This window comes from Furipterus horrens, unplaced genomic scaffold (genome assembly GCF_987537825.1).
Source record: "Furipterus horrens unplaced genomic scaffold, mFurHor1.1.pri manual_scaffold_4, whole genome shotgun sequence".
Classification (NCBI taxonomy): domain Eukaryota; kingdom Metazoa; phylum Chordata; class Mammalia; order Chiroptera; family Furipteridae; genus Furipterus; species Furipterus horrens.
Window position 1 is genome coordinate 57923685 of NW_028327174.1, and position 26965 is coordinate 57950649.

Here is a 26965-nt window from a genome sequence, read left to right on the forward strand (position 1 = left end):
AGGAAAAATCAGAGGTACTGTTTCCCTCTAGGAAAATAGAAGTCCGTGGATTTCCCAGACACAGTGCTGCTTTCCTGGCAACTCCCAATCATTCGTGCCAGGTGGGGGCGGTTCCACCCGTGTCTCAAGTGCTCTCCAGCGCTTAGTCTAGAACTGCGTGGCACCTTCTCACCCACCCGACCTTAAGGCCGGCTGGTGAGCTGCCTCTGCTCTTTTTTAAACCACATGGCTCTCTCTTCTACCTCCTTGCAAACCGCGTGGAATTTCCCGGGTTAATGGCTGCCTCCTTATTTTTAGATGCCTGACCTCGGCCTGTGACACAGTCAGTGCGTGGTGACGAGTCGCAGACACTTGTAGAATTTTACGTGGGCCCTGTAAGCTTTTTGACACCATTCTATGGTCAAAGCTCCTCCCATCTCCTTGGTGTTTGGAATGGCCAGAGCTATTCACATATTAAGAAACTAGGCATCTCTTAGGAAAATGGCTGTGCTCCACTGAGTCCCATCCCCGCCCCCAAACCACCAGCTGTGAGGAACTTTTGGGGACCCTGCTCTGTAACATTATTTCCCTTCTTTAAAGTTTTAGTGTTAATTATTTCAATTAAAGAGACATTTTTGTTTTTAATTAAATCATATTCTGTATATTTAGTATAAAGTGTATTTCCTTTGATAATCATTTATAACTAATGAAGTAAGGGTTTTATGGAATAAAATTTGAAATTATTAGAGTTTTGAAAACTGGATGTGTAAAAATTCTTGGTGAGAATTTTTATCTGATATAGATGGAACAATTTCATTAAAAACAAACCTATTTGAATCTGTCAACCTATCCTATTTCCTTCATATTTTAATTTACTTACTATTCTGTGAAAACCTATCAAGGTGTCTGGAAAATTTATTATAATTTTTGGTCTTCAGTAGTCATAATTTGTTGTGTATGCTAAACATAATATATCGATTTTGGGCATAATTGTCACACAGTGTTTTAATATTGTGTAATGAATGCCTTTGGAAAAATAAGTACACTTCATATTTTTAATAGGGAACCATTTGTAAAATACACTAGGAACACATGTAGAGCAATGCTGCAGCAAAATCTTTTGTAAAGTAATGAATATTCATACATGAAATTGATCAACTATTATATATGTTTTGCCTTCCTCGACTCTTCTGTTTTAGGATTTTCATAAGACAGGGCTGCATGTGAGGATTAGAAGTAAAATGCCTCCCTCCTCCATGCGCCTTCTTCAGGCTGCTATTCTTCAGGAGCATCTTTTTCCACCACAACATCTGGTAAAGCAGCTACACATGAGAAAGTATCTCCTGCAGGGAATGCAATGTTTGGCCTCCTTTGTAAAGAGGATTACAGACGAAACCAGGCCTGGTCATGAGCTCCCCATCCATTTTACTAAAGCTTTTACTGAACTCATTCAGGGTCATCTTTACATTCATTTTCAAAGGAATAATAATCTGCTGTGCTTCATTTGTGGTTTTTGGGGAGTAGATTCTCTGTCTTCTACACTTTTCCCTTAACATTATTTTCTATTAACCAGCTTGCCTAGCCCAGTTCTGACTATAATAAATAAGTCCAAGTTTGCATTTCTCGAGCACTAATGCCCTGCTATTGCTGGGTTATGTGAAACTCTTCCTTGTGTCGAACACAAGAAGCCCAGGATTATTGGTACCACAGATTCTCACATTCTTAATCAGTTCCACCTGGCCAATAAACAGCAAACCGGGACAGCTTCTCTTCTGTGTGGGTTTTCTAGTTTATGGGCAATAAAACTGTTCTCGGTGTGATTTAGGAATCCCTTTGATGCCTGCAGTTTACTGTATTGGTATGTCAGGGGTGTTGGCAGTCCCTGGTGAGGCTCCACTACTGGCATCCCTGAACAGAGGCGGTGAGGTAGTGTGTGAAAATTGTGGGGCCAGCATAGCTGGTGATGCATTTTCTTCTATTTAGATCCATCAAGGAAAAATTTAGAAATGGTCATGTTGAAAAAAGCAAGGTCAAGGGTAGTCACATTTCTTTCAAACACAGAGAAAAGAAAGAAGAAAGAAAAGTAGGAGGAGGGGGTGTATGGAGAGGAGAGAGAGGGAGAACAGAAGATGCACTGTAGTTTCATGAACTCTGTGAAAATTCCAAATTATTTACTTGCAATGGTATTTTGTTAAAATAAAATCATTGCCAGAAATCGAGCTCCTATTCTGTCAGTTAAAGAAATGAAGTTGGGCTAATTCTAAACTTTTCTGTATTGAATTAGCTGGTGAGTAAAAGTGCTGTCTGCAGATTTCAGGGAAGAGAGAAGGTTTAAGAACATTCTCTTAGCCCTTTTCCAGCTCCAAATTTGAGGTCTTTTTGTTTTTGGTGCATGGTTTTGGTAATGTGTTAATGTTTCTTGAGAGGGTGGTTGTTTTGATTTTTTTTTTTTTTTTTTTTTTTTTGACAGGTCTGTGTAGAATAGTTGAAGTGGGAAAGACTAAGTGGTGTAGGTGGTTATCTCCTAGCGGATCAGAAGAGACAAGAAACTGAGGTATCTGCAAAAAATAAATGCTGTGTGAACTTGGGAAGTTTTTGTTGGTGTCGCCATATGTTTTGAAGTATTCCACCAAATTAACCAGTAATTTAAAAATGGAACTCCTTGGACTTTGAAATAGTTATGTTACATAATGCTCTTCTTTGTTTTAATGTTCATTCCTGTCTTTAACTAATTTGGGGGGTCACTTTTTCAGTGGAATAAATGCCATCAACCTTATTAGTAGTATCATCATTTCATTTTATTAATAAGCAATATTAATTGACTACAGCATAAAGAGCATAGAGAAAGTTCTATAATATTGCACATATACAAGAAAGAGCTCTCCTGTGAGTGCCTAGTGCTCAAGAGTTTATCAAACATGTAATTATTGGCATCATCTATGTATATTCTTAAAGATCCAAATTTTCTCCTAAAATACTTTCCCCTCAAATCAGTTTAATGTACCTTAATGAATATTTAGAAAAATATTTGTATAATTAAAAAATATCATTGTAAAATTTATTAATCCATTTTGCAGATGGTAAAATAAGCCACTGGAGACAGCAGTGTTTTGAGAATGAGCCGAGTCTGCATATGTGTATGCTTGTGTGTGTGTGTGTGTGTGTAAGACCATCAGCAAACGTGTACTAAGCACCTATTATGCATGTGATAGGTACTGTAATATCATAAATGCTGGAACTCTGTCGTCGTCGGCAGCCGTCCGTCTCGAGAGACGATGGCGTAGCTTCTTGAGAGTCTATCTGCACCGCCGAGAATGGCTGTGCAGTCCGACTCGGGAGTGACAATCCCTGCCGCACTTGTTACAGGTGAAGGCAGATGGCCGTTGTTGCTGCTGTTGACGCTGCTTCCGCCTCGATCTTTTCTGGACCGCCTCCTCGTTGCGCGCAGCCTCTGCACGTGACGTACCTTGCCTGACCGCGAGCCTCCAGGCTAGGCGGTCGTCTGCTTGAACTTCCCATGTGTTGAGATTGATGGAGCATTGTGTCATGTCCTTTTTGCAGTTGTCTTTGAACCGCAGTTTTGGGCGCCCTGTCATCCTCTGGCCTTCTGCTAGCTCGCCGTAGAGGAGGTCTTTGGGAATACGGCCTGCATCCATTCTTTTGACATGGCCGAGCCACCTGAGGCGTCTCTCACTAAGAACTGCATGCAAACTGCTCATGTTGGCTCGCTTCAGCACCTCGGTGTTGGGAACCTTATCCTGCCAGGCGACATGCAGGACGCGTCGCAGGCACCTCATGTGGAAGCTGTTGAGTTTCCTTTCGTGCTTTGCATAGGTGGTCCACGTCTCGCTGCCATAGAGGAGAGTGCTGAGTACGCAGGCTTGGTAGATGCGCAGTCTGGTTTTCTCAGTGAGGCTGGAATTGTTCCACGCTCACTGGTTCAGTTTGGCCATAACTGTGGCTGCCCTGGCGATTCTCCGATTGACCTCCAAGTCGACTGACAGAGAGCTCGAGATGGTGGACCCGAGGTAAGTGAAATCGTTGACAACCTCCAGGGTGTATCCGTCGATGGTGATGCATGGGGGAGTCCCCGTGCCTTGAGCCATAACGTTCGTCTTCGTCAGGCTGATGGCTAGTCCGAACTCCTTGCATGCGTGGGAAAGGCAAGTGACTAACTGTTGGAGTCCCTCTTCGGAGTGTGATGTCAAGGCTGCGTCATCGGCGAAGAGCATCTCACGAATGAGCACCTCTTTGACTTTGGTCTTGGCTCGTAGACGGGCCAGGTTGTAGAGCTTGCCATCGGATCTGGTGTGAATGAAGACACCCTCGCTGCAGTCCTTAAAGGCGTATTGGGGGAGCATGGAGAAGAAAATTCCGAACAGCGTAGGTGCGAGGACGCAGCCCTGCTTTACTCCGCTGCTGACTGGGAAGGCCTCAGAGGTTGCGCCGTTGTAGGACACCGTGCTGTGCATGTTGTCGTGAAAGGACATGACCACAGCGAGCAGATGTGGTGGACAGCCAATCTTCCGTAGCAAGCTGAAGAGTCCGCTTCGACTGACCAGATCAAACGCCTTCGTGAGGTCGATAAAGGCGAGGTAGAGTGGTTTATGCTGCTCGTGACACTTCTCCTGCAGCTGGCGTAGCTGGAACTACAAAAATGAATAAAGCATAGTTCCTGTCGTTGAGGATTACATGGTGTGATGGAGTGATAGATTTTCAAATAAAAATTATAATAGAGAGTGACAGCACTAAAATAGAAGCTAGATTTACCTAGGGGAGTGGAGGAAGTCTTCACGATGAGGTAGCTTTTGAATTGAGTATTTTTAAGAAAATTATTTTTATTGCATTTTTCCATTACCATTTATCCCCCTTCTATTCTAGTCCACCTCCACTCCCCCTTCTCCTCGCTGCAATCACCACACTGTAGTCCATGTCCATGAGTCCTTTTCCGAGTGATGAACTAGGGGGTGGTAACAGCAGGGCAGAGAAGAACATGGCAGTGAAAAGCACGAGTCTGAAAAGACTTCAAGGAGTGAAAGTATGCGGTGTGTCTGGCAAGAGCTGGAGTGTGGAAGACAAAGGCAAGAATCGAGAAATGTTAACTCCTCTCTGCTTCATTTTTACCTATTACTTACTCTGACAAAAAGCTTAGGCAGGAGCAGGTTGACATTTGTGATCAATGTTCAAACACGGATAACGGAAAGTATTTTAGAATGGGAGAGTAAAAAATACAGCAATTCTAAACCAAAATGATAGAGCCTCCAGGCAGTGCCTCATGACCACATATCTAATTCTTCCAGAATTATTATGTCTGTTCACGCAGATTCTTTATGCAGGTGTGCATTTATTAATAATGTACACTTAGTATTTTAATAAGTATTTCAAATAATAAAGATCATGATAGTTTTATACTATTTGAACACAATTAACATAGGAATTTCTTACACTATAATAAACTCAACGTTTCTAGCTGGTTTTAAAGAAGGTAACAATTTAAGCATTGACAAAATTGGTTTTTCATAAATCCTGAGTGATTTATTTACATGAATTAATATTCATCATACTTTATCTCATGTGTTTTTCATGGAAATAAAATGTATTCAAATATTAATAAATTGGTGTGTCATCCTAATTGAAGCTTGGCAAGTAAGAGATGCTCAGTTACCCTTCCCACATTCTGCATGCTTATATGTGTTTTCACTCTTGGGGCAGCCAAAAGGGGAAATGTCAAAATATCATTTGAAATGCTTACATTTTTCAACTTAAAATAATATGGAGTAAGACTTTTGGTTTAGGAAGTGATGTGGGAACCTGCTGGACTATTAGAAGTCTCCTGTTTCCTGCAGAATTATAATTTACTGTGAAAAATTTAAATACTTCAGCCTGTATTACATTACAGAAAAAGTGCTTATTTAAAAAAAATAGAAAATTATTCATCCTTAAAAAAGAAGAAAATCCTGTCTTATGCTATGACTTGGATGGACCCTGAAGACATTATGCTCAGTAAAATAAGATAGTCACAAAAAACAAGTAGAACGGTGGGTGCCAAGGGTTGAGGGAGGGTGGAAAGGGGAATTGTTCAATGGCTACGGAGTTTCAGTTCTGCAAGATGAGAAAGTTCTAGAGATTTTGTTGCACAGTCATGTGCATATAGTTAACTCTACTGTACTGTACACTTAATAATGGTTAAGATAGTAAATTTTTGGTTATTGTGTTTTTTTACTACAATACAAAGAGCAACAAAAGAAAAACAAGACTTATTTATTCTACTATGAAAGTTCACATTAAATAAAAGTAAATTTTGCCCTGTCCAGGTTGCTCAATTGGTTGATGCATTGTCCCATGCACCAAAGGGTTGCCAGTTCAATCCCTGGTCAGGCCACATACTTTGGTTGAGGATTTGATCTCTGGTCAGGGCATGTGCAGTAAGTAGGTAACCAATTGATGTTTCTCTCTCTTTCTATCTCCCCCATCCCTTCCTCTCTCTCTTAAATCAATATATATATCTTCAGTTGAGGATTTTTTAAAATAGTAAATTTCAAGCTACTGCTATTTAAATTCTTATAACATAGTGTGGACATGTTTTTGAGGTTATTTCTGGGTACATGCATTTTTATTTTTATTTAAGTCAGGTAATATAAGTTAATTAAAAATATGACTTGTGTGATTATGCATGATATAAAACTTTGCTTTAATTAGTTTTTTTCTTCATTTTACAATTGAGTATTTCACTACTTGTAGATATTGTTCCTTGCCAAATGCAGTGTTTCATGTATTTGAGCAGGAAGTAATTTCCTTCCCCTGGAATGACACGTCATTGTTGTCTTCATTTCATGCACGAGAAAGGATTATCCTGCCTGCTTTGCATTGCAGCTAACTACATGGAAAAAACCTGGAGTGAGGAGCAATAGTGACTCTGGGACTCTGAGAGGGTCTGAGCTCATCTCTGAGCAACTATTCTTAGTGCATGACTTCAGAGCAAGGAGGAACTGGTGAATAAATAGATGGCGATAACACCATCCCCAAAACAGATACCATGTTTGTTTGTTCTTTTTTTCAATTAGAGGTTTGGGCGATTGTATTTACATGGGCTATGGGATCTCCTGAGGCCCTGTCAGCATCCCTGGGTTTGGTAGGCTTGATGGGGTGTTGAATTTAGGTTAGTGCTTCTATCGGAGTTATTGACCACTTCCAAAACTATCATTTTTTACCTGGACTCTCTGGATGACCTCAGATGTCTCGATAGCACTAAGCAGATAGGAAACTCACTCTCTACCTCTTGTCAGAACTTTAGGCTATTATCACCAACTACAGGGATGGTTTCAGAAATGCCTAGCAACTGGCTAACACTCTGTAATTCAAATGAAGTATAGTTCATAACAGCAAGGCTATGCTATCATACAGACATGATTTGAAGCCATAGTTGTGTAATGTTGGATAAATAGTTTCAATTCTTTCTTCATCTGTAAATTTTTAATTATTGGTATTATTGTAAAGATTAAATGATCTTGTTTTGCACCTTATACATAGCAAAGTCTCAATGATTGGCAGCTGCAATGAAAAGAAGTAATTTTTGTGGTAGTTAGAACTCTTTTATTGCACTACTGAAAGTATTTCATCTTCTGACATAGTAGTTTGACCAATGTCACCTTGTGGAAAATCAGTATAAATTTCACTTTTCTCATGATATCCCCCACTAGCAATACTAGGTAAGGAACTCTCCAGAATAAAAGTTGCTCTTTATATAAATCAAGGATCAGTTTGCAACTTCTTGTGACTCATCATGTGAATCACTTGAGAAAATACCATAAATTATTATATAATGACTTCCACTGGAAAACATGGAAAAATGTTTTTGACTATATTACATTTTAAGCAAATTCTTAAATGCGTCCAAGTTCTGTGAATAGATTTCATGGTAAATAACCAATTTCCTGACAGATTGTCTTGATCATTTTTATCTCCCTAATTTTTTTCTCACAGTGAGTTCTAAAGCTTTGCCTTTACATAGGGGACCAAGAGCATGAACAGTCTGGATGCCTTGTAAGCTGATACAGAGATGGCGAGCATGTCTCTGTCTCTTAAAGCCATCAGTGCCTGTAAGAAATAGAGTATTTCTGAAAGTGAATACATTGGTGCTGTTAGTAGCTGCTACATGATTTTGCCCAGTCATTTCTCCTCCTTGAATTATGATTTTTAATGTCCTTTTTCTAAAGATTTTATTTATTTAATTTAACAGAGAGGGGTAGGGAGGGAGAAGGAGAAGGAGAGAAACATCAGTGTGTGGTTGCTTCTTCTGCACCCTGTAAGAACAGAGTCGCTCAGGAGGCCATCAAGATGCAGCGAGCAGGAAAAAAAGTCTTCTGGGAGAATTAGCAAGCAAGGAGGGAGCTGTGCTGTGGGTGGCTCCAACTCCGAACTCTTAGGGAAGGAGGGGGTTGCTTTATAGGGGGAAGAAAAAATAAACTTGAATTTAGTCACTGTTTTTGGTTATCTCGCAGCTGCAAGTATGACAGGCCAATCAAGGCCAAAGTGGCTCGGCTTGATGTATCCTGCTATCTTCCAGGCCACTATAGGCGGGGGACTTCTGGCCCAAAATATTGTTATCTCCCAAGCAGCTGCAGGCAGGCGGGGGGGAGGGCATGGGAACTGAGGCTCTCACACCCTGAACTGGGGCCCTGGCCAGAAAGCCAGGCATGTGCCCAGACTGGGAATTGAACTGGTGACTCTTTGGTTCGAAGGCTGGCACTCAATCCACTGAGCCACACCAGCCAGGGCTAACATCCTTTTATTGTGAAAAATGGTATCCTATGGAGATAGTGTCTGCTGTTTTTTTAAATAATACTTTCACAAGATAATGATTTTGATCCTAAACAGTCTGACAAGATGTATATTTGATAAGCCCTTATTTACATATAAATAAGATGAAAAGGGTAAGTGGTGCTTGTTAAACTATAGTGACATTTGGTAAACTCCCAAGGTTCAGGGCAAGATAGCCTGGGAACCAATTAATCAAAATTAAAGAAAATTAGATTATGTGATATCATTTTCTCCAAATTGTCCCCTTTTACAGAATCTCATGTATCATGATCCTGGCTTCACTGTATTCTTTCTCAGTTGCTGGGTTCATTCTGTTAATTAGGCATAACAGGCACATGGCTTAGGTCCTTGGAGCTTTTTAAAGGCCCTTTGGAAATATGTGAGTCCTAAAAACAGATGATGCACTCCAAAATCTGAAAAATAAACCACAAAACTAACCAATAAATGTTTAATTAAATGTCTGCAGAACATAATATTGTCAATTTCATTCAGTTAAAATTAGTATCAATAAAATTTCCATGACATTTAGAAATAGTTTGTAGTTTAGATTTCCCTTTTTGTAAGAATTCCTGATATGCAAGATTCTTATTATAAAATCTAACTAATTATAAATTCACTGGGATGCCTCGCCAAAGAATTCAGAAGCAAAGCTGTAAGAATCATTTCATAATTTTGTACTAATGAAAAAAAGTTTATGTGTGATTTGTGTATATTTTAACATGTGCAGTAAGTATAATAAAATGATTATTTACATTAATATAGTATATTACATATAAAGTATTAATATAAATATAGCAATACACTAAATTGTTAACATCAATGTATCCATAAGTTATTAATGTATTTATGTCAATAATTTATATGGTATTACTATATTTATTCATAATATATTAATTATTAGCATTATTAAGTTATAAATATAATAATAAAATAATAAAGTTAACATTTATTGAATATTTATGTGCCTAATATTATTTGAAGCTCTTATCAGTTATGAATGTGCCATGGAATTTTTTTTCCTTTTACTTCATATCTAATTAATCTCCGGTCTAACATTTTACCTGAAATTTTCTCTTAAATCCATCCATTTATTCTTCTCTTCTTTGACACCTATCCCTTCCTCAACCCAGAATCTCAATGTCTCTTGACTGAACTATAGCAAAAGTCTTGTATTTCCTCCTGACTCTGTAGTTCACTCTCTACAGTGATCCTTTAAGCTGAAGTTTATTTAAAGTTCTTCAGTATTTCCCACTACAACTATGAAAAAGTGCAATGTGCTAAACAACTTACAAATCTCACCCCTTTTACAACCAGCCTTTTTTCAGGGACCCCTTCTATGCGCTGCCCAGACGAATTGACATGTATCCTCTGCCCCGTGGGCCAGGAGAGAGGGCCAGAGACTGGCTCAGAAGGGCTGTGTCTTACTCACGGGAAGTAGGGTAAGACATACAAAACTGAGGTTACTGTCAAGGAGGGGTTGAGAATTGGAGAGGGAGAGGAAGAAACACACACGAGAGATTATGACGCATGCAAGGCCTGGCTCTGTCCTCTACATGTGCATTCTCATTTGGTAATACTTGGAGCAGCCTGTGAGGCTGACAAGCTGATTGATACACGGATGAGGAGAGTGATATTCCGAGAAGCTGAGCTGCCAGGACGGCACAGCTTGTGCAGCTCAGCTTGTGAATGTCAGAGTTGGGATGCGCAGCTTGATTCTAAGGCCAATGTTTTTCCACTGATCACACCACCTGCCTTGCCGTTTGGTCACTGTTATGACCCTAGTTGCTTCAAGACACCAAGTATCTAACCAATAAATGATGGGAAAGGCGAATCCCAGGGTAAGTCCCCTCTTGCTTAGGGGCTTCTCCTCTGAAGCAAACCACCCTGCTTCATCTTGGGAGTTGAGATGATTCTCGGGGAGGCTGAGTGACCTTTTCCACATAGATCTATACTCACAACAGTATTCTAGAGATGTGAGACTGTATTCTTATTTTACTATTATAGATACATCTGATTTTCATATATCTCTATATATACATTCTTCCAGCATGACTGTTATGAAGCATTGTTCTCTCAAAGGTAAAATTAAGCAGTTCCCAGAGCACAATGACACAATATTTCCATGACTTTTAAAAGTACCTGGGTACATTGTTCTGTTAGTTTTTATTAGCATCTATATATAAATATTTTAAAAGTTCCCTTGTGCGAGGCAGGTAACCACTTGGAGGCTTGCCTGGAAGCTGCTTACTACCAGCCAACAATTTTCTCATGCCGAGAGCTCCTTCTCTGGACAAAGGAGCAGCTGAGCATCCAGATGACAACCGCATGTGAGGTGGAAGGTCAGCCCCCACCAAAGTGCCTCAGAAGCTCATCCACAATTCCATTTTTCTTCATTACTTTCTTTACACAGGTTTTCAAAATCTGTTTAAAGATGTAACAAAGACTAATGACACTTTTAGATCAGCTCTTTGACTAAAACGGAAACGAGCAATGGCTTCAAACTGTCCCCCAAGCATTGTTTCCTGAATCTTTACACTAACAACAAAGAATATTTACTTGCACGATCTTTTACCTTCTTGTTGAAAGTTTCCAACACAGACCATTTTGATTATATTTCCTTTCCCATAAATCAGAATTCAGCAAATTAAGTATTGTAGTTCCTATTAAATATGAGACTTGAGGGATGGTGTGGCTGCTTGGGAGGTAGCAGCACACAACTGATGTCAAGGGAAGCCACAGGCCCTCTGCCCTTTGCTTTCACTCCTGGACCTCACCTCTCCCACCCAAATCAGGTACTGAAAGAACTTCTGGCTCATGAGAGATGATGGCCCCAAACTGGGCTCCTCCGGGATGGGTGAAAATAATTAAGTGGAAACTGAGGTTCCATTGTATAAATCAGATAACACTCACACCCTGCCCCCCACTCTAGGGTGTGTGATGTTCTCTGGGTGAATATATGTTGCAGGATGTCGTGTGGAGCAGGAAATGGGATACAGAGAAATACACATCTCGATTGAATTCTCTTTTGCTGTTTGATCAAGTTTTTTTAATCTCTTCAATCTTAGTTTTTTCATATATCATTAGAGGTCAAATACTTTTCATGGTATTTCTAAAATGAATAAATCAAAGAAAGCACAGGTATTAGTTTCTTAGGGCTGCCATACAAAAATGACCATAAACAAGGTGGCTTAAAACAGCAGAGCTTCATTCTCTCACAGCTCTGGAGGCTAGAAGTCTAAAAGCCAGGAGCTGGCAGGGCATGTTCCCTCTGAAGGGTATAGGAAAGAATCTTCACTTGCCTCTTCTGGTGGTTCCCAGCAATCCTCGGCATTCCTTGGCTTGTGGTTACATAACAACATTCTCTGCCTCAGTCTGCACATGGCCTTCTTCCCTCTGTAATTGTGTGTCTCAACTCTTTCTCTCCTTTTAAGGACTCTGGTCCTTAGATTTAGAGCCCACCCTGATCCTGTATGACCTCATACTAACTTGAATATAGGGTCCCATTTCCAAATAAGGACATATGCACTGGCACTGGGGTGAGTGTAACTTTTTGGTAGACACAGTCCACATGAGTATGTAAAATGTTTAGTACAGTTACATATATCTGCACATTTAATAGCCTATTATGTTTCCAATTTTAGATGTATGAAAAACACATCTTGCTATTGGAAACTTTCCTTCTGGTCCCATAGAAATCATTTTTGTGAGCATCAGTTTATTCACTTTTTTCCTTACTTATATTCCATGGTGTTATAGTCATATGTTCCCACTTTTGAGACTTGAAAGGTCAGTCAGCACAACTACCCCATCCAACGTACTGCAGAACAGCTCTGACACCTTATTGTCTAGCCCTTGCTGTGTCGTTCCAGGATAGGAATCTCAGAACCACACAAAGAGCTTATTTCACCTTCTGGTTGTTGGTTAGTTCATCCATCTTAAGTCCAAACCTATCTCCTTTAATTTTAGTCGCAGTCCCAGGTCTATATGTGGGAGTAATATAAGAGCAAGTCTAATTCCTCCACCCTATCTCGGCCTTTCACATATTTCTCGTCGGTTATCAGATACACCTGGCCCCTCACTGTTTCTCACTAATCAACCCAGTATCTCTCTGGGCTGCCTTTGGATATGTTTACAAGTTCCCTCAACATTTTGGTTATGTTCTCATTAATACTCTTCAATTTGTCTGTGACAAATAGGATTATTTTCCTTGTCAGAACAAATAGTGGCGTGGAATCCCTCGGAGGTTTCGGCTCTGAAGCAGTGTGATGAAATGGGTGCTGGCAGAGGTCCAACACCAGACAGAGGAAGCCGCAGAGGAGGCTGCGTCTGGGCGAGAGTCCTGCTGCATTCACACTCTGAGAGCCAATCTGAAGCAGTGCCCTGGGTGACCACAGGACCTGGGAGGGGGACCAGGGCTGCCCAGTGACTCCAAGTGTCTGTGGTTTGACTTATTTCAAATAATGCAAACAAATGAAACATAGGTACTTTATATAAATAAATATTTACATTTGTGAGCAAGTTATTTTAAGCCTTTAGAAATGAACAGTATTATAAGCAAAACATTTAGACTTGTAGGGATTACATTGTCTCAACTGTAACATAGTAGTAAGGCAGAACCTGTGTTTTCTATTTGAATATTTTAATTTTGTACTTTTGTTTGCTAATATTGCCTCATAAGGAATTAATAAAAATCATAATCAAGATACAGGGCATGTGTGTAATCAGAGTTTTAACTTAAACATAAACATAAAATACAGTCTATGAGGTGTAGTGCATAAAAAGTATGAGGAGGGAACCCCCTAAAACAAGAATTTATTTATAAAATTGTGTACTTATTTTTACATGTTTAAACTTCAGTCACCTTCAAAGTACTCTCCATTTGGTGCAATACACCTACCCAGATGTTTTTTTCCCATTGTTCAAAACAGTTTTTGAGCACACCAGTTTTGATATCTTTTAGTGCTTCTTCTGTTCTTTGTTTCACCTCTTCCACATCCACAAAACATTTCCCTCTGAGGAATTTTTTTTTTTTTTATCTGGGGAAACAAAAAGAAAAAGTCGCCCAGGGTGAGATTGGGTGAATAGGGAGGGTGGGGCACAAGGGTCATGCTGTTTTTGGTCAAAAACTGCTGAACAATCAGTGAGACATGGGCAGGTGCATTACTAAATCACCCATCATGAAATGGACAAATATGCATCGAAAGAATCTTCAGAAAAATTCACTGAAGCTGAATTCATCCTCTCACAACAACGCCAGCTGGCACACTGATTCAGATAGGGTCCTAGAACACTCCCCTAGCAGGGGCCGGCCCTCCAGAAGATAATTCTGTTTTTTTTTTTTTTTGGTTCCCTTGTAGGACTGCTGGTATCTGCCTTACTGTAATACCTTGGTTAATTTGAAGATCAAATGATATAATGTGTAAAAACAACATTAGCAAGTGATAGCAGACATTCACTGAGAAACACTATGTGCCAGACTCTGTTCTATAAGCTTTACAAGTGTTTACTCATTTAATCTCCACAACACCACAATGTGATACATACAGATTCTTTCAATAGTTTACAGAAGAAAAAGCTGAAGCACAGGATAGCTAAGTAACTAATGCAAAGTGATATGATTAGTCAATGGAGGAGCAAGAATTTGAATGCAAGCAGTGTAAGTGTCCCTCAAGAATCTGCCATTGTAACCACTAGACTATATTGCCAGTCTTAAAACATACAAGAAAATGTAAAGTGGCCTGTTGATGCAGTGTAACACAAAATGACATATTTTGCATGGAAGTGCTGGAAATAGGCAAGGTTTTGTTAATTTTTGGAGATTACATGTAGTCGATTATTTTGCCTAAAATCAACAAATTAGTATTAGATGGCCACGTTAGAGTAGATCTAAAATTTAGTTTAATTACTGGATTATATTCCAGGTGTTTGGTGCAATATTAAGAAAGTCCTTATATTTGGCTTTAGCTATAAATATTTTTCTTTTACCTTTGTGCGCTTTTATTTTTATTTTTATTTTGTGTGTGTGTGTGCCCTCTTGGGAGAAAGATAAAGAAACACCACTAAAAAAATAGTATAGAAATTCTATTCTATTCTATTCTATTAGTCCAAAAGATTGCTTTTACTCCTTGATAGTTAGGTTGACTTTCCCAATAAAATCAAAATATTAATAATTTGTCTTAAGTCCTTTTCTCATTTCTGATATTCCGGTACTCATAGTCAGGCTATACTACAATGAATGATCATGAATGCATAAATTCTGCTTTGAACAAATGTGGTAAGGAGAACTATTGATAAAACTGGACATCTCCTAAATTCTTTCAGTATTTACTTGCCCGATTTTGCTCTTTCAAGTCGCAATACTTTTGATGGCTTTGATAGATGAAGTGGCAGGTGATTCCTAGTGATGGATATCTTGTTCCAAATCTAATTGATTGTGGCACAAAAGCCTTTTATGTTTCTGTTCCACGACCAAGAGAGAGGTAAGGAGATTATACCTCTGCTCTCACAATATGTTGGGAATCAGGTTTTGGGGAACCATTCCCATTGGAGGTGGTTGAGTAGATTGCAATTATAGGTAGAATTGTTTATTTCTTCCTTTTAATTTTTTTTCTTTGTAAAGGACACCAAATTAGATATGAGATTAATGAAATACAGTATATGCTCTAAAGAGTATAATGTGATTATGAACACAGGCTCTAGACTTAGGTTCCTTGGGTTCAAATACATCTTTTATTGCTTCATAGCTCTGTCCCATAGGAAGCAAGTTAATAATAACTCTGGGATTCGTTTCCTCATCTACAAAACAGGAATGACAATTGTAGACATTTTATGGTTCCTTACTAAGATCATTAGTTAATCCTCATAAAACACTTAGACCAGTAACTGATGCACAGTAAGTCCTCAATAAATATTAGTGATTGCTAATATTATCACTAAAGGATGTTATTATTTCTTCTTCCTTTTATGACTGGCAAACCCTTACTCATTCTTGAATATCCTATTATCCCCTCCATGAGATCTTCTCTCACAACCATCTGCTCCTCCTGGGACCTTTCATGTTATATTGTCCACCACCTGTTATGATTATGCTTGTACGTTTTCTTCTCTACGAACAATTGAACTCTCAGGTGTCATAAATTATTTAATTTGGGGAGCAGTATATTAGACCCTTATGATTATTAAGTAAGTAAGAATCAAGGGTATGCTGAGATATAACATGGTCTTTGCTATATTTATTACCTATTTTTTATTCTAAGTAAACCTCTAAGACACAGTTCATCACCAGAATCCATTATTGGTGAGACTGAAGCAATTCAGTTACCCTAGAGAAGGTATAAAAATTCCAGTAAAACCAAGAATATGGTTTTGGAATTATACTTACTTTTGGTAGCATGATTAAAGACCATACAAATTACAAAAAATATAATTAGTTTCCTTGTCTCTAACCTCAGTACTTTCTAATTATTTCTATTTCTTTTATTATTCTTTTGAAGACACTGCTTTTAACACATTTTTTTCTGCTACAAAACCTACTGTTTATTAATATCTAATAAAAATATAATAGCTAAATTTTTGAGTGATTATTTGGGACCAGCCACTGTGTTAACTACTTTCATGTCTTATCTCACATAATAAGCACATATGTTTATTATAATAACATCCTATTAGGAAAGAAATTCAATGAGAGTTAAGACCCTTGTCTTTTTAAGTCAAAAGTAAACTATTTCTAGATTAGTACCTGATTAATGCTCTCAAAACGTTGCATGAATGAATTAGATATTATTATTATTTCTGTTTTATAAATTAGTTAAATGAGAACCAGATAAATTAATCCAGAAAATAAGAGGGAGAGTCAAGTTTTTAACATGTGTAATCTGTCTACCTCTTATACAGGATAGGTAGCCTAAACTCCACATTTTTCATCCTACCATACAAGGGGCAGCAAATTCTGGTCCACCATAAGTTTTAGAGAGGTTGCTTTCTCAACTGTTCATTGAACTTGCCATACTCATTTACAGCTACAAAGTGTTTGCCCTCCATACAATGCCCTTGTATTTTTATTTAATTGTGTTGTAGGCATTGACTTTGTCCCTCCAAATAGATTTTAGCTTTTAGAAGGCAGTGTGTCTTACTATTCTTTACTATTTCTCACTGGTGTAATTCAAATAGTTGAGCTTTACACTTAAAAAACAGTAAATATTCATTACTTCAATGAATATTTATTTCATTAATTCAATGAATATTTATTGAGTAGCTAGTATGTGTATTTTTGGATATGGAAGTGAAGCAGTAGTCATGAAGGACAATGCCCTCATTTTCAGGAAACTCATATTTGAAGGCCGAGATAAATAAGTAATAAGCAAATATAATAAGGCAAAAATGGGGGTAAGTATAATGTAGAAAATAAACCAAGGAAGGAGCTGGCAAGTGACAGGAGTTGGCAGTGTTAGTTTGATGTTGGTGCTGGTGGGGAGTGGCAGTGGAGAAAAGTGTCACTGAGAAGATGGAACTTGACATAGGTTGGTGAGACCTGAGAGAAGAAGGCATGTCTGAGGAAGGATGGCATGCTCCAGTCATTATGATCCAAGGGACAGACATAAGCAGAGGCCAGATTACATGGTACATTGTTGGCCAGAAAAAGAAGCTTTGGGTTTATTTAAAATGCAATGAATCCTGTAGAAGGATGTTAAACAACAGAGAGAAATCGCTGCTTTATATTTTAAAATATTATTCTATTAAAAAATAATTGTATGTGGAGCAACAGGGACGCTCAATCATTGCTGGTGTGAATGCAAATTGGTACAACTGCTCTGGAAGACAGCTTGGCAGTTTCTTACAAAAGTAAACACACTTTTACTATACTAATCAGGATTCATACTCCTTGGTATTTACTCAAAGAAGTTAAAACATGTCCATGCATGTCCATACAAAAACCTGCACACAGATGTTTATAGCAGCTTTATTCATAATTGCCATAATTGTAAACATTCAAGATATCCTTCAGTAGGTGAATGGATAAACTGTGGTATATCTAGACTATGGAATATTGTTCAGTGCTAAAAAGAAACAAGCTATCAAGCCATAAGGAGACATGGTGATACCTTAAATATATTGTACTAAGTGAAAGAAGTCAATTTGAAAAGGCTACATACTGTATTATTCTAACCATATGACATTCTGAAATAGGTGATACTATGGAGAAGTAAAAAGATCAGTGGGTTGCCAGGAATTGGGAGTAAAGGGAGGGATAAATAGATGAACCTAAAGAATTTTTAGGCAGTGAAGATATTCTGTGTGATGCTATAATAGTGGATGTATAACATTACACATTTGTCCAGTCCCATAGAATGTACAACACCAAGTGTGAACCCTAATGTAAACTATGGACTTTGGGTGATAATGATGTGTTAATGCAGATTCATCAGTTGTTACAAAGGTACCACTCTAGTGGCAAATGTTAATGGGAGAGGCAATTCATATATGGAAGTAGGAGATATACAGGATATCTCTGTACCTTCTTCTCAATTTTTCTGTGAAACTAAAAATGTAAAGTCTTAAATAGAAAATGTAGTCTAGTAAAAGGGCAAGGATGAAGAGTTGTTATGTTAGTAAGCTCTGGTCATAATCCACAAGGGAGATGACACAAACATATTCCAGGGAAGAACTGGTAGAGATGAAGGGGAAAAAAATCCCCCAAATTAAACAGGATGTATTTAAGAGGAAGAGCCAATAGAATTTACAGGTGACTTTTATGTAAAAGGTAATGAAAAGAGAAGAATATAGATGATTCCTAGATTTTTGGCCTGAGATCAGGGTACACAGTGGAGATGTGTACTGATGGGGAGATGCCTTGGGACAGGACAGAGCATAGAGAAATTTAGTGGATCAAGATCATCAGTACTCATTGAGTTCCTTGCTTATTCAACACCTTGATCCACAAAGGATTTAAGGCACCTTTCAATGGGAACATGTATTTATGATAATAATAAAGTAGACACAGAAAATAAGAAGGGGACCATAAGCAGATGTAGAAAGTCAAATGCAGGGCAGAAAAAGATATATGCAGGTGATTAGCTTTAAATAGTTACCGTTATTCAGCCTCAGATTTGGTTCAAAGGAAAAGAGTCTTGGTCAGTTAGTTAATTTTCATGATATGATCAGAGGAAGCATAACCAGGGCTCAGAGAGGCAAGCTTTTTTCAGGCTTTAAGTTTTAAAAGAAATTCTTCTCAATGAAGCTCAGGGGAGGGTGGATGGAGAATGTCGTGTGAGAGTTCTGGTTCAATTTCAGTCAAGAACATTCTTAGGAAAGGACTAAACAGACAGAAATGGCTATAGAGTAATTCAAAGTAGTCAAAATTTTGAATAGCACCTATTCCTGAGGATTGTCTGGTCTTTATGGTTGCTAACTTCAAATTCTCCTTATGGGCTCTCCTGACTGATACTGGCAGTCTTCAGTAGGGAGACCTAGTTCCAGGTCTCCTAACCGAATGTAGTCATTATTAGTCATTGAGGGCTCTGAATAGTCTACACTAACCAACAATAACCACTAACTCGCCCTACACTAACTGTTACTTACAGTGTACCGATAAAGGTCTTGGCTTTTTTAATGCGCTCCAGAATGACTTGGGATCGAAATTTCAAAGGCAAAATACTACTTTGCCGTTTTCTTTCTTCTTCAGTTTTTATTCCCTCCTTCCTCAAAAGGTATTTCTATTATTGCCAGAATGAGTTCTTTGCAGGATTAGTTGCAGTGGTATTTGTTGATAAAGAGAGTACGTTCCCACAGTACTACTCAGGTAAGTTTATATTGAACTTTGGGCAATGTCTCAAGACATACATGTTTATTTAAACATCTGGCTCACCAGGGGGCCAGGTTTCTGTTCCCTTAGATAAGTTTATACAGGCATTTTATGTACAATCTGTAGTTAAGGGTAAAGTTAATAATTTAAACATGAGACTACCTCCTTAAGATGTACTAAAGATGTAGAAAGATAACTTTACAGCAAAGAAATCTGGTCAAAGTTCTTTTGAAATTGTATCTTTACAACAAAATATTCAATTTAGTAGCATAAATATTTCAAAGTGTTACTTTTCTTTGTGTATATGATAAAATAGAAAAAATTATGATGGGAGAGCTCTATAAAATTCATGGAGATATAAAGTTAGGTTTTATGTCACTTAAAACTCATAATATTAAATATTTAGGATGGGTGATCCAAATATTTTATAATATTGTCTTAGTCTTTTGGGTTGCTATAACAAAAATACTGTGTGCTTACATAACAAACATTTATTTCTGACATTCTGGAAGCTGGGAGCTTCAAGATCAAGGCTCTGGCAGATTTGGTGTCTGGTGAGGGCCTGCTTCCTGGTTCATAGATGACCATCTCTGGCTGTGTCCTTGCATAGCAGAAGGGGTGAGGGAGCTTTTTGGTTCTTTTTTATAAGGATACTAATTACATTCGTGTCTCATGACCTACTCACCTCCCAAAGGGCCCACCTCAAAATACCATGACACTGGGGATTGGATTTCAACATATGCATGTTGGGGGCACACAAATATTTAGGCTATTGCAATACTACAATGTACAAATTTGTAAAATTAGTAGCAAAATGAATAAAAGCATTAGTTTGCTAAAAAAAGATAAGCATTTTCAAAGCAAAGCATTTCCATAGGAGCCAGAAGCAGTTTTTGAATTCTTTATTAAGACATTCAAATAATAAATATTGTAATCTTTATCTTTGACTGATGAATATATTGGCAATATATTTTGACATCATTATGGCAACTCAGTATTTTAAAATCATAAAATATGTAATTTTTGAGTACTAATTTATTCAGTTACACTCATGTCACCTACGTGTAAGGCCCTGTGTTAGAAATGGCAAATATAATTTGCAGTCCAGTTGGGAGATAGTTGAAACAAACTAATGCTAATAAAAAGCTCATTTGAATGAATGCTTTAATGAAGGATAATGGAATAGGAAGAGTTTGGTTTCTATTATGGAAAGGTCTTGTTGAAGCTGAAAGGATTTTGAGAAAAGAAATGAGGTAGACTTTTGATAAACGGAGAGGAGAAAGTTAGAAAATTATTGAAAATGTGTATTAGCATATTTCCATTTCTGTTCAGCCTAATACTTTTCAAATATAAGGAAACATTATTAAACACCATGAAGAAAGGTTTTCTGAATATGTATATACACACTGTAGTCTCCAGATTGCTTGATCATCACTGTCTCTGGCCTCTCCTTCACCAGAATTAAGGAACATTAGAGAGCCAGAGAATGAGAGAGCCAGAGACTGAGTGTTTGTTGTTTGGAGTCGGAGTACCAAGTTTCAGTTATTACCTTGGGCAAATCAGTTGACTAAATTGAAACTAATGAGATAGAAAAAGACTTTTCAGGTAAATATGAACCACACACTTACTGTAAAGCAAAATGAGAAACAAAACAAAACAAAGCTTCATGAGGGACAAAGAGGAACCATAGATCAGGAATTTGTAGAGACCATGAATATAATTAATTGGAAGGGAGGTTGGAAGGAAAGATAACAGAAGAGTGGTGCTCATGCAGGAGGGAAAAGAATGGGGTTGGGGATAGTATTTGATGCAAAAAAAGTAACACAGATCAGAAGAATGTTCATGAATTATTGGTGATATACTTGCCACGTTCAATTCTATCCACTTGAGGTTGAAACAAGAAAAATAAAAAGAAGAGGGTGATGGGTACCATGAAGGGCATAGTTTGAAGGCCATGGGGGTGACTAGGGAGCCCTTGGATAGTCATTACATTTGTTGTATTTTTGGAAAAATAACCTAATAACTCCTCAGGGAAATTATATAAACTAGCATATAAAATCAAGGACTTTGGCATCAAACAGACTTGGGTTGAAATTTTGACTCGTATTAGATGTGTTCTCAGGAAAGATGCTTAATAATCTTTAGTTTATTTTTATTTTTAAATGGCAATAAAGACCTATATTGCAGACTTCCAGCCAAGAGGGAGGCTAGACAGACATGCTGTGTCTCCCTTCACAACTAATATGGAATACAACTACCTCAAAACTAAAAACAGCCAGAAGTTCCAGAAAATCAAGCTGCATGGAAGCCCAGAAAACAAAGATATGAAGAAGAAATACTCATCCAGACAGGCAGGAAGGGCAGAGAGCACATGGTGTGGTGGTGGCAGCAGCAGCGGCAGCAGCAGGCTGGCAGAAAGCGCAGTCACACATTTTAAAAAGTCAGGGGGGGACACCTGGGGAGCATTCCCAGCTCTTCACTGGACCTCAAAGCCCACGGTCCCAGCACCAGGGAAAATCAAGCCGAATTGCTTCTGACTGTGCAGACCAGTGGGGGTTGGGGTGGAGGCAGAAACTGCCAGTCTCAGCAGAGGCCGCTTGTTTAAAGGGCCTCAGAGTCCTAGAACATCCGCAGACCCACCCACTCTGGGAACGAGGACCATGGCAGCAGCTAGAAGGGTGACAGTCTGGTGCAGAAGTGGGAGAGGTGCCTGGAAAAGGGGTGAGTGCTGGGCAGGTGGCATTGTTCCCTCTCGGACCCCTCCCCTACATACAGCGCCACAACGTGGTGAAACAGGTCACCCTGTACTGATGAAACCTTAAGGCTCCGCCCCTTACAACATAACAGGAGCGACAGCTGTACCGGGGATGTGGAGGCAAACAAACACAGGAGCCTGTCAGAATGAGGAGACAGAGAAGTATGGCCCAAAAGGGGGAACAAATCAAGGTTCCAGTGGGAGAACTAATCGACGAGGAGATAGCCAACCTAACAGATGAGGAGATAGACAACCTAACAGACACAGAATTTAAAACACTGGTGATAAAGATGCTCTCAGGCTTGACAAATATGCTTACGTAAGGAAGATGCATAAGAGAAGAAGTGAAGGCTATGCTAAGTGAAATGAAGGAAAAATCCACACAAAACCAACGGGGAAGGGAAGGAAACCTGGGTTCATATCAATGATTTGGAACTTAAGAAAGGAAAAACAGTCAACTAGTGCAGAAGGAGGAAGCAAGAATTGAAAAAAATAAGAAAAACTTCCCAAATTTTGTGAAGGAGATGGACATACAGGTCTGGGAAGCACAGAGGGTCCTGGGCGAGCTGGACCCAGAGGGGACCACACCAGGACGCATCATGACTGAGATGCCAAAGGTGAAAGATAAAGACAGAGTCCTGGGGCAGCAAGAGAGAGGCATAGAGTTGCCTACAGGGGAGGTGCCTATAGAAATACCAGCTGATTTCTCAGAGGACACTTTGCAGTCAGGAAGGGACTGGCAAGCAGTATTCAATGTGATGAAAAGCAACCTATAACCAAGATAACTCTACCCAGCAAAGCTATCATTTAGAATGGAAGGGCAGATGAAGTGCTTCCCAGACAAGGTGAAGCTAAAGGAGTTCATCATCACCAAGCCATTATTATATGAAATGTCAAAAGGACTTACTTAAGAAAAAGATCAAAACTATGAACACTAAAATGACAACAAACTCACAACTATCAACAACTGAATCTAAAAAAAAAAAAAAATCCAACTAAGCAAACCAGAATAGGAACAGAATCATAGGTATGGAGATGATTTGGAGGATTATCAGCTGGGAAGGGGGATGTGGAGAAATGGGGAAATGGTGCAGGGACTAAGAAACATAATTGGTTGGTACAAAATAGACAGGGGGATGTTAAGAATAATATAGGAAAGGGTGAAACCAAAGAACTTATATGCATGAGCCATCGACATGAACTAAGGAGGGTGAGATTGCTGGAGGGATGAGGGGTACTGGGCAGAGGGGAGCAAAGGGGGAAAAAATTGAAACTACTACAACAACATAATCAATAAAATATACTTAAAAATATTTTATACCGAAAAAAAGATCTATATTGTAGTATGATACGATGATGACATGAAATTATACATACAAATGATTTAGTGCTTGCCATGTGGTATCTTCAAGAAAGGAATATTATTGGAAATTTATCAGGCCTCTTTCATTTTTCCCACTGTTTTACAAATTCACAGTTGCAGAGAAGGTTGAGAGACATCATATTTATTCTTAATTGTATGACACCTGTTTTCTCAGTTTGTATTATTTTTGAAATACTTTTTATGTGCTTGTATTCCAAAAACTCAAAATGTATGTAGGTATTAGTGCTTTTATCAGTGGTTTAATATGTAAAATGCGTGACCTTTCATTGTACATATGGAGTTCTTTTCAACTAAGAAAATGTTTATTATATTTTTAATTATTACTTTGCTCCTATTTTTATTGAGCTTTGTGTTCCAACACACTTTTACTCTCCACGAAATTTCCATAGTGATAGAGTACAGAGTCTGGTATGTGGTGTGTAAAATGAAAGCTATTAATTCTATTATCCTCTACTCTCATGATTGTTTTTAACTATTTAAGGTTTACATTTTGTAATTTTAATTAGCTCTCTCTAAATGCAATAACTTCTTTCTCCCTGAAAAAACTTTTTTCCCTACTTTTAAAGAAAAGATCTGAAGTTTTAAAATAAATATTTAAATGACATATTGAAAGATAAATTTAGTACTTCTGAATTTTGACCTGTTCAAGAATAATTGTCAATAGTAACTTCCCTAAACTATTGTGTTTTTTCCTAGTGTTTAAAAACATGTAATGAAAAATACATTAGGGCATATAAGTATATGCTATTTCTCTCCATATATTGTAAATTTAGCCTTTATCATGTTAAAATTTCACTCTTCTAAATAATTTATCTGATTTTTATCTGGTGATAATTTTGGAACACCTAAACTTATTCTACATTTATCTCATTTATATTTATTTATCCTTTTCAGATTTCTGTGATAATTTTTTTATGTTTGTTCCTTGTAAACAGCATCTAGTTGGATTTTTTTTCTTTTGATTCAGTTTGCAAGTATTTTATCATGAACTGATTATCTATCTTAGGCTTGCAGACTTTAAAGTAACAGGCATATATTCCTGTCATATTATCCTTTCTTTTATATATTTTCTATACTTCCCTCTCTGTTGTTCCTTATAAATTTTTATTTCTATTTTTTCTATAGTCTATGTATTGTTTGCTTATATGCACTTCACTCTTTTGCAAAGTATAATTTTTAAAAGTGGTTTCCTTTAAATTATCCAAAGTTATGATTATTTTCTATTCAGCTCATTTTCAAAGTTTTGTCCCTATTTGAGGCATGGTGTTAACACACTTTCATGCTTTCTTACCTTTTTTTTCTACCTACTTTTTAAGATAACACGAAATTTTAGATGCAGATAATTTTTATAGTATTAAATATTTTTTCCATTATACATTTTTTTCATGAACAGAATTATTAATTTTTAAAGTCTCAACTCAGGTATCATCTCCCCGTTTATCACCCTTATTTAATAAAGTTTTTGATTGTACTGTCTGGACTTAATAATTTCTTTCTTTTTGAATCTGCTACATGTGTGTTTTTTTTTTTTTCTGGCATGTTTCCTATGGTGTTGCAATTATTAGTTTAGATTTGTATCTCCTCAGTCAATGGTGTACATTTGCTGGTATTCACAGGACATAAGATAATGTCTAATGCTTACTAGAAATCAGGAATATTTGGTAAATAAGTGAAGCTATAAATGAGAATGGAATGTCTACATGAAATGCCTATGTAGCTCTCTTTTTGAAATTCAGTACAGACGTTGTTATTTTAAATGTAATAAGAAGGGGTTATGAAATAAAGTTATGATATGACCTTTTGTCAGCTTCTAGAAAATCTTCAGTTACTTACATCTTATATAACAATGATATGAATGTCATCTAATTATCAACTGTAAAGGGCTAGAGCCTGAGACGAAGTAAAGGATAATTATTAACTGAATATGCAGTATGGTCAGCCTTTAGTAAGTGCCTACCATATGCCAGACACCGATGCATAATCTATCCTCTGAGAATTAGAAAGGATTCTTAGATGTTATGATAAAACTTGAAGATTGCTGTATAATTGCACAGTTTTAATATGTTGATAAGTTTGTTAAGGTCCAGAAGATAAACTCCTCCAAAATATTTAAGTGACTCACACAAATTTTTAATTCTCTAGTCCTTAGCATTTGGATTTGGCCAGTAAAAGAAGATCATTCACAGTTTGGTTGTGAGTCCATTTTATCTAAAATCATTTGGTCATATGTCCTACGTACAAAACATACTGGGACACTTCGGATGAGTCCTGTATATATAAACCACTTTTAGAAGCTTTATATTATTGGATTTTGGTCATATATCCACCTCTTGGGTTTATGTTGATTTCATCTAATAATTTACACAAATTCCTAGTGGATATTTATTCTGATTGAAATGTCCCCTTTTCTCCTAGATGAGGGATGAGGTACGATGGAAGAAATTTCAAATTTTTTAGATTTGGGTTTAATACGTTAAGTTCATTTTCTAACTGAACTCAAAACAAATGAGATGTTTTCTAAGCAAATCAAGCATGACACTTGTGTCCTTCAATACCCTGCGCTCCAGTTTCAAACACGGCACAGCTGAGGCTGCCACCTCCGACACTGGGAGCAAGAATTTCCTCCCTAAAATTATTAGTGTTACTGATTCCAGACACACCAGTCACTGATAATGTCCTATTTTACTATTAAGAAAACTAAAATTATTGATATTTAGGATATATCCAAACACTGTTACAAAGTTTTAAACTTATGTTTCTCAAAATTAATATGAATTTTTCATAAGAACAGTATCATTTTGAATATTAATATTGTACCCGATCATTGTAATTGCAAGTATTAAATTGAAATATCAGCAAAAATTATACACGTGTGTATAAAATAGAGAAAATAGACTTATTAGCTCACATCTTATTCATTATGTGAGTTACTTATAATATCTTCGAACACAAAAATGAAACTTCATGATAACAATAAAGAAAGAAAAGAAGAAACAAACAGCAGTAAAAGTAGTGGAAGATAGGTTTCTCATCTACACCTTCCCAAATTTTCAATTAACTTCAGTGGCATCAGTTAACCCCTCTGCCCCTTCCCATTCCTCCCTACCAAATTATAAAGCTTTGAAATTCTACTCTCTTGAAAGAAAAAGGTGATACCCTTTGCTTAAACGCTTCTTTAGCTATATTAGATCAGTTTTTCTTTCTCTAGTTTGTTCACATACTCTCT

General features: G+C 37.6%; 1 pseudogene; it reads left to right on the forward strand.

The window, feature by feature from the left end:
- Positions 1-10417: 10417 nt before the first annotated feature.
- Positions 10418-26965, forward strand: part of LOC150012041 (small ribosomal subunit protein mS31-like) — a 161509-nt pseudogene continuing 144961 nt past the window's right edge.